Genomic DNA, 8,863 nt, shown 5'->3' on the forward strand with positions numbered 1-8,863 from the left:
TATTTTAAATTTGTTCGTTTGTTTTTCACCCACACAATGTTTTTATTTTTATTCAACTATAAGCAGACAGCAGAATTAACATGACATCCAGCAACTCCAGACTGGCTTTTGTTACATTAATGAAGAGTGATCAATTTAACAGACACAAACTCATGGATTTGTGATAACCTCTCACTCAGCCCTGCAGTTCATCTAGATGGCTGTGCTGCAACAGGAAAGCAATGCTTCCCATTGCTCTTTCCAGTACTGCTCTCTAAAAGAGCTGGAGCAGAATACTGACCCATAATAGCCACCCCAAGGTGTACACTGAGGGTTAGTGGACATGCTAGCCTCTGGTTGCCTAGAGAGAGGCAGGGCTGTGAAAACATCTCAGAATATGCCACCATGCACAATTTTGAATTTGGGCTCACAATGGCAGAGACAAGGAATCTCTTTTTTTAAAATCTCCCTTAAAGAATGTTTTATGCTCTGCACTATTACTGTAGACCTGTTCTTCTTACCAAAAAATTTTTCTCCTTTAAATTCTGGGTTGTTCTTATATTAACAATCTGATGACCACATCATAATACCAAAATAGCCTCCAAAATGGACTCCAAATTTGATCAAAACATAAACCCGGTTGTGTGACCCTGTACAATTATAAAGGATAGGCAGAAGCAAACATTACCCTACCCCACTACCTGCTCAGGTCTTGCCTGTGAGAATGGGAACCATGAAGAGGGGAGATCTACATGCATCACTGAATTTGAGAATACTGCTTGGGTCCCTGGGGTGATACCCGTCTCCTGGCTTTCCCCTACTTCCCATACAGCTGCTCATAGAGCTTGGGCACATAGTCGTTTCATTCCACATGATAACACATGCCAACCACTGGGGACCCGAGCTGGTACTTTTTGCAGAAAGATGCCACCTTGAATTTGCCACTGTGGTCTCCAGATCAGTTGCTGAGAATAGGCTTGTCACACTTCAGCAGCCTGTCCAGCCAGACATGTTGGTGGAGGACTATGCCCTTGGGAGGCCCAGAGCCCACATGATTGGAGAGGACTGTACCACTGCCTATGTCATTGGCCTTTGTATTGACCACCAGGAAATGGTGCCATTCCCCTAATTGGGGTTCTTTGTGCTTGGAGCATCCAGATCTGTCAAGACCAGGGTGTAGAGTTTACTTGGATCAAGGCCATTCCATGCAATATTGGTGGGCCAGTTCTTAACCTGGGTGGGCATCGGCACTTTGCCCAGCTCATTAGCCTCCACCCTGGTGTACTTGACCTGCAGTGAGTGCTCTGTATACTTGAAATTTGCTGTGAGTGAATCTAAATTGTTCTCACCATACACAAAAAAGCCTATGAGAGGCGATGAATGACAAATGTGTGAGCTAGCTTGATTATGGTAATTCTTTCACAATGTATCTATCTATTAAAATATATTGAGCACCTTAAATGTATTATAAATTTTTATATGTCAATCACATCTCAAAGCTGGTGGGGGGAGGAGTTGAAGTTAGAAAGATCGGAGATGTAGCAGCTACTCTAATGTTGGCTAATTGACCATGTTTCCTTTGAGTTTTTAATTCATTTGAGAAGTGTTTCTATTGAACATACTATTCAGTGCTCTGAGTGCAACCGCTCAGAGTGATCACAAAAAGGTAAAAGCACTTAGAAGCTAAAGCTGGGAGTAAGTTTATATAAGAAGCAACATGCATGGTACCACAACTTTATCATTGATGAAATCATTCTGTAGGTTAATCTCAACCTAGAATTCTTTCTTTCTTTTAGTCAGAAAGAGAGAAATGATTTCCTACTTCAACACTGTGGTTCTATGTGGCAAAATACAGAAAGCTTTCAGATAAAGAAGACAGATGGTTATGGAGAAATAATTACATAATTGAGGCCAGCTATTTTGTACTGTCTTTGCAGGCAGGAAAAACACTGGTGCAGAGAACGTCAATGCAAATAAAAACAGAGCTAACCAGACCTCTAGGAAGATTTGGAGGACTCTCCTGAAAAGCTTGGAGCTATATCAATGAAAATATGAATGTTCTGTGCAGTTAATATTAGGTCTTTTGAAGGCATATTCAAGTGGTCAGATCACTACTGAACAAAAATACAGCAGGGTACAAATTAAGGGAATTACTAAATCAGAAACAAAAATACATTAAGCCCAAGACAGAAATAATTCTTAGCACAATAGGGTAAGAGTGCTCCCATTTCCTTGGTATGCAAGCTTTGGGAATTCATACTGCCTTATGATTGATGTACATGTAATTATACTTGTCTCACATGTATAAAGACTTAAATATAAGTTGTAACACCTTAAAGGCCTAGAGGAAAACATTGGCCGGAAAATCTCAGACGTTCCACACAGCAACATCTTCACGAACATGTCCCCTAAAGCAAGGAACATAAAGAAAAGAATAAACAAGTGGGACCTCATCAAATTAAAAAGCTTCTGCATGGCTAAAGAAAACAACATTAAAATGAAAAGAGAGCCAACCATGGGAAAACATATTTGCCGATGACACCTTGGACAAGGGCTTGATCTCTAAAATGTATAAGGAACTCACACAGCTCCACTCCAGGAAGACAAAAAAAAAAACTATTAAAAAATGGGCAAAAGACTTGAACAGATACTTCTCCAAGGAGGACATACACAAGGCTCAGAAACACATAAAAAGATGCTCAGCATCACTAGCCATCAGAGAGATGCAAATTAAAACCACAATGAGATACCACCTTACACCGGTCAGAATGGCCATCATAAACAAATCAACAAACAAGTACTGGCAAGGTTGTGGAGAGAAGGGAACGCTAGTGCATTGTTGGTGGGAATGCAGACTGGTGCAGTCACTGTGGAAAACAGTATGGAATTTCCTCAGAAAACTAAAAATGGATCTGCCTTTTGAGCTGGTAATTCCACTACTGGGAATATTATACTCTAAGACTCCTGCAACACCAATTCAAAAGAACATATGCACCCCCATGTTTGTAGCAGCACAATTTATAATTGCCAAGTGTTAGAAGCAACCTAAGTGCCCATCAGCAAATGAGTGGATAAAAAACTATGCTGCATTTACACAATGGAATACTATGCAGCAAAGAGAAAGAAGGAGCTCCTACCTTTTGCAACAGCAGGGATGGAAGTGGAGAGCATTATGCTAAGTGAAATAAGCCAGGTAGTGAGGCAAAAATACCGTATGATCTCACCTTTAACTGGAACATAATCAACAAAAGAAAAAATCAAACAAAATATAACCAGAGTCATTGAAATTAAGAACAATCTAACAATAGCCAGAGGGGAGCAAGGAGAGGACAGTGGGGAGAAGGGTTCTCAGGAACTACTATAAAGGACACATGAACAAAACCAAGGGGGAGGGTGGAAGCAAGGGAGGAAGGTGGGTTTGGAGAAGGTGGGCAGGAGGGGTGGGGAGAAAATACAGACAACTGTAATTGAACAACAATAAAGTAGTTTAAATTAAAAAGTCTCACAAAAGAAAAGATAGGCTGCTATGATATCACAATGAGTTATCCCATAACTTCTCAACAAGGGTTGATTTTTTTTTTATTCACACTTTCTGTCCATCATGGAGTGGCTATAGTACTTCTCACAGGACCAGGCTGACAGAGCAACCTCCATCTAGGACATTGCTGGTAGTCATATCAGACAGGAGAAAAGTGTAGCAAGCCTCCTGCTGTGTCATCAAGCTTCTGCTCAGAAGGGATATGCATCACTCACTATGATGGCCCAGGCAAGTATGGCTGAGGCCCTGCCTGAGTTTAACAGAGGAAGGATATACAATCTTGCCCAGGGTCCTTGATTGTGAGCCATACAATCTTCCTCAGTATGCTCAAGATAACTGCGCACAGTCAATTGTATAATTCTGATTCTATAATGCCTAGTTTTTCTGAAATAAAATTATCTTTACAAAATTTCAAATGAAAAAGATCTAAGCTTTATTATAAATAGCTATCTGGATAGAACAGATCCTATTGGTATTAAGAGTCAGTGTTTTTGTATTTATAGCCAGCCGCTTCCCTTATTTTATAAATTTTAACTCTGGGCAAATTTGTGATATTTAAGACTTTACATTGCCTGCTAAGGTTCTTAATGGGGAAGAGCTATAATCAAATTAATTGGGCTTTTTCCTGTATGTCAATTCTAAAACCTAACATCATACACAAGTAAGAGTTTGAATGAGGACAGACCGTAAATTGGCATGTGTAAATTTTATATATTTTTGATCTCCCACCAAGAAGCCAGATCTGAAACACCATTCTCCAATAAAACCTTTATTAAGAACAAAGCTTTCTTTAACCCCAGAATCTAATTTTAGAACAAAAAGCATAAATTTGACAATGAAAACATCAGTCAGAAATTTATGAACTATTTTTTCATGATGTGAACTTGACATTGTTTGGTAAAGATGGTGAAATGAATGCCACTTAAGTATTCAGAAAGTTATATAGTTATAAATTCAATTTAAAATACTCATACATATGTATCCCCTCCCACCACAAAAGATACAGTGTGTTGTAGATCTGTTTTCCTGCAACTGAAAGGAGGCAACAGCCCTCAAAGTTTCCAGTAAATGACTTCAAGTTAATATTCTCAAAAATAGTATGTATCGAGTCACTTCAGCAAGATACTGCCTGAAGGCAAGAGAAGAATGAAAAGTTTTCTTAATGTCCCCTTTACTCTTAGATCTTTATTTTTATTTTTCACCTTTTCACAATTCATCCAAACCCCTTCTCCTCAGCCACTTTTTAAAAAAACAGTAAGTGATCCTTATAATAAGAACACCTAGGAATTCCAAAGCTGAAATGTTTTCCATTCCCAGAATCCCAGGAATCTGTCTTGAACACTGCACAGTTTGAATAAATCACATGCTGCAATAGAAGATCATACTTCTCTCCCATAGGTGTTAACTAAAGAAAGCCAAGATAAGCGAGTTGGCTGATTGACTAAGTGATTACAGGAAGAGATGAGCTACTTTGTGTGAGCTGAAGACCCCCGCTATGGCGACGTCAAACTCCAGTGTACACAAAATAAGTAAATAGAATATTTTAAAAAGAAAAAAAAGGATCATAATTGTCCTTTACTGCCTTTTCCTCCTTCTTGACCACCTCCTCCACTTACCCTTTGCTGAATACGAATCCCACTTACTCCTTGGCTTCCAGCACCACCCTGGTCCTTGACTTTGGCCCTGATGTTAGCCCTAATCAGTTCGATCATCTGTTCACTGGTGTCAGACCTTGTCTTCAGCATTCCCAGAAGTCCCTCATAGGCAGCCCACCATTATGAATGGGAATAAACAGATAAGCCTATGACCAGAGAAGAAAAGCCTTCTTGCTGAGTGTCTGTTGAAGATTAAGACATGTTTGAGAGGGGCCAGAGTCATATTTTAGACAGTTTGGATGGTGTGTAAAAGTGACTAATCGCCCAAAGTTAAACTGCTCCCTTCACATCCCAGTTTAAATTGCTTCCTGAGAGCTGCAATTTGATTTGCTTTAATCCTTGTCACAAGGAAAACCTTAGCTCAAATGAAAGTCCTTCCTTGAAACCTTCTTTCTCCTCTGTATCTTCCTCTAAGCAATATTAATTGTTTCTTCTTTCATGATCTTCAATACTTAATTCATAAACTTACTATGGCATGTTATGTTATGTTATATAGCCCTGTGCATCTATATATCATTCCCGCAGCGAAGCACTCTCCCAAGGTCAAAATTAAATCTTGTTTATCTTTATATTGGTGACACCAAACAGAACATTGGACACATGGTAGATGCCAAAGAGATCTTGCTCACTGAACTGAGATTTAGTTGAGAGTCAGCATTGTGGGTAGCAGAAGTTATCTACAGAGAAGTAATGTGGGATACGGTGCTAAGGACCTGAGCTTTGGCTTCCGAGAAACTCAGGGTCAAATCCTAGCTCTCCCACCTACTAGTTATGCAACCTCAGACAATGTTACTTAACATCTCTGAAACTATTTTTGCCCCTATAAAATGGAGATAATCATCTGCACCTCGCTGTCTCTAGTCTGCCGTGTACATTAACTAAAAGGCAGGCACAGTGTGTGGTACAGGATGAGTTGCCATTCCTGTGGCAGCTACTCCACTCAGATGTCTTTGGACCCTCTCATGTGTTCTGTGTGCCCATCCCTTAGCTTCTGTGTGCTTCAGTCCTAAGGGCTGGTCCCACAATTTCTCTTAGAGGACCACCTTTGAATTACTAAAGAAGCTTTGGCCTAAACACAAAGAGCTCAAAGGTTTAATCCTCAGGCAGGGAGCTGTGGCCAATGACTGACTAGAATAGCAGCGTAAGAGCCCAGCTCCCTTGCCTGTGAGTGGCACAGACTCTGAGGTAAAGCTTGTGCTCCCAAGCTCCTTCTAGGACCACGCTGAGGCATGAGTGTGACCTGCAATAACACCCTCACTCAGTTTCTTCCTTGTTCCCTGTCATGCTTCCTCTACTCTCCTTCTGCCTTCTCCTGGAATCACTGACTTAATAAATTAGTTGGCATGAATCCTTGTCTCAGCATCTGCTTCTGGGAACCTGACCTAAGACATGAGTGCTCCAAAAACAGTAATTATTGTTATAACCCAGAGTGGTTTAAAGAGAAATATACAAAATTGCCACCCTAAAAATATCTCCCTGTTGTCACTTTCATCCTACTTTTCCAGTCTTGCCATCATTACATTTTACCTTGTCAACGTGTTCATCTCGGGGAGAAGGAGAACCAGCAAAACCTTTTTTTTTCTTTTGATAAAACATATGTGCATGCATGTTTTTAACTGGGTAGCTGCCTCTTTAGAGCTGGCTTGCTCAACATGCAGCATCTTGAGGGTGATTAACAAAATGTGAAAAGTAAAGCAAAATTCTGTTCAGCAATGTCTCAGGGATGAGAAAGACGCCTTCCATGAAAATCTTATCCTGAAGACCCAAAATAACAGATGAGTCTATTCTGAGACTGGCAGATTCTGTCATATCTTAAGGACATTTTCCCCAAGGGACCGGGTGATTCTGAGGGGTAAATCCATTTCAAAATGTGCTGTTTTGCTGAGGCTACTTTTCAGTTGCATATCACAGAATTTTCAAAAACTGACACTGGGCTATTATTTGAAGATTTTTTTTTCCTTTCACCAAAGCAGACCTGGGCAATACTATCCCTTAACTCTGACGTGACATTGTTTAAGTTCAAATGCAGGTTATACTACTTACTAGCTGAGGACTTTGAGCAAATTAATCGCCCTAAGTCTCAGTTTCCATGTCAGCAAATTTGGAAAAATAAAAATCTTTGATAATTATATCATAAGGTTGTTAATAATCAGTAAACTAATATACTTAAAGCATGTATCCCAGTGCCTGGCCGAAAATAAATACATTGCAAAAGTTAGATATGTTTGTTGTTGTTTTTAACACTTTCTTTCCCCTACTCTTCTAAGTGAACAAAGAAAACAAATTTAATTTGACGAACCTGGGATATAAAACAAAACAAAAAAAGGCTTAGAAGATGGGATAGTCATTACTAAGGCCTCATTCTGCTTGCTCTGGCATATTGAACTAGTAACTACTTGTGGAATTCCCATGAAACTATTTCATCTCAATATCAACAGGATTGCCAAAGAGCTGCCATTTTCCCACACTGGAATAGAGTTCATGGGAGATGGTATGTTCCTTTCACTGTAGACTTTCAAGCAGGAACTGAATGACCACTTTCTGAGAATACCATATATATACCAGTACATATATCAATTGAGCTTCTTTTGGTTTCAACTCATGGCAGTTACATGGAACTTAAGCCAAGAGAGTGTACCACTAGGTTGCTGGTTGTCTTATGAAAGCCACAGACAGTAACAGAGACAGAACCCCAGTGTCATCATGCATGTGTATGTCTTCTGGCACCCCATGCCTGCTTCTCTCAACTCTGAACAGAGAGGCTTCCTCTGCTTCTCAGTTTCAATGGCAGAATGTGAACCCCTGAAACTTCAGAAATTTTACACCCAAAATGATAAATGGACTAATGCTCTCTAGTTTTCACAAACCCAAATTCCTCTATGCTTGGTTGGAGGAACCACAATCAGGACCAGTCAAATCGATCAAATGTGGCCAGGGATCAGGATCCCAGTGTATCAACATTGTCCTTCTCACAGTAACCACGGAAGGTGTGGGAGGAGGCAAGGTAGTGCCTCAGACAGAAGGCGAAAGTTCTGAGCAGTGGGGAGAAGGCCATGAGGCTCTTCAGGACCGACAAAATACATCTTCACCACACTCTAGAATGAATGAAAACTGGAACCTTAATTTTCTTCTACCCTGGCAATTCTACTAGTCCAGAGTAAGGATACTCAGCAACGGACTCAAATTTTCTATTAACTTAAAAAATCGTCTGAAACGTTAAAAATTATGAAAATCATTCCTTGATTTTTTCCCAATTTTTTTATTTAATTATTTTTCAAGTACAGTTTTCTGTCTATTACTCCCATCCCATCCCACCCCCAACCCTCCCCCCTCCCTCCCATTTCCAGCCTTCTCAGTTGTTGTCCATGTATCCTTTATATAGGTTCCTCTAAATCCCTCCCTTATTTCCCATGAAATTTCCTCCCCTCTCCCCTCTGGTCACTGTCAGCCTGTTCTCTATTTCAGTGTCTTTGGTTATATTTTGCTTGCTTGTTTGTTTTGTTGTTTAGCTTCCTGTTAGAGGTGAGATCATATGGTATTTGTCCTTCAACACCTGGCTTATTTCACTCAGCATAATGCTTTCCAGTTCCATCCATGTTGTTGCAAAAGGTAGGAGCTCCTTCTTTCTTTCTGCAGCATAAAATTCCATTGTGTATATGTACCATAGTTTTTTGATCCATTCATTTACTGA

At 40.0% G+C, this 8,863-nt stretch overlaps 1 pseudogene; it reads right to left on the bottom strand.

The window, feature by feature from the left end:
- Positions 1–769: 769 nt before the first annotated feature.
- On the bottom strand, positions 770–5,262 carry LOC118986610 (phosphatidylethanolamine-binding protein 1-like; annotated as a pseudogene).
- Between the last annotated feature and the right edge of the window lie 3,601 nt (positions 5,263–8,863).

The sequence above is a fragment of the Sturnira hondurensis genome, unplaced genomic scaffold (genome assembly GCF_014824575.4).
Source record: "Sturnira hondurensis isolate 20B ecotype Veracruz unplaced genomic scaffold, ASM1482457v3 Scaffold0004338, whole genome shotgun sequence".
NCBI classification, from domain to species: Eukaryota; Metazoa; Chordata; class Mammalia; order Chiroptera; family Phyllostomidae; genus Sturnira; species Sturnira hondurensis.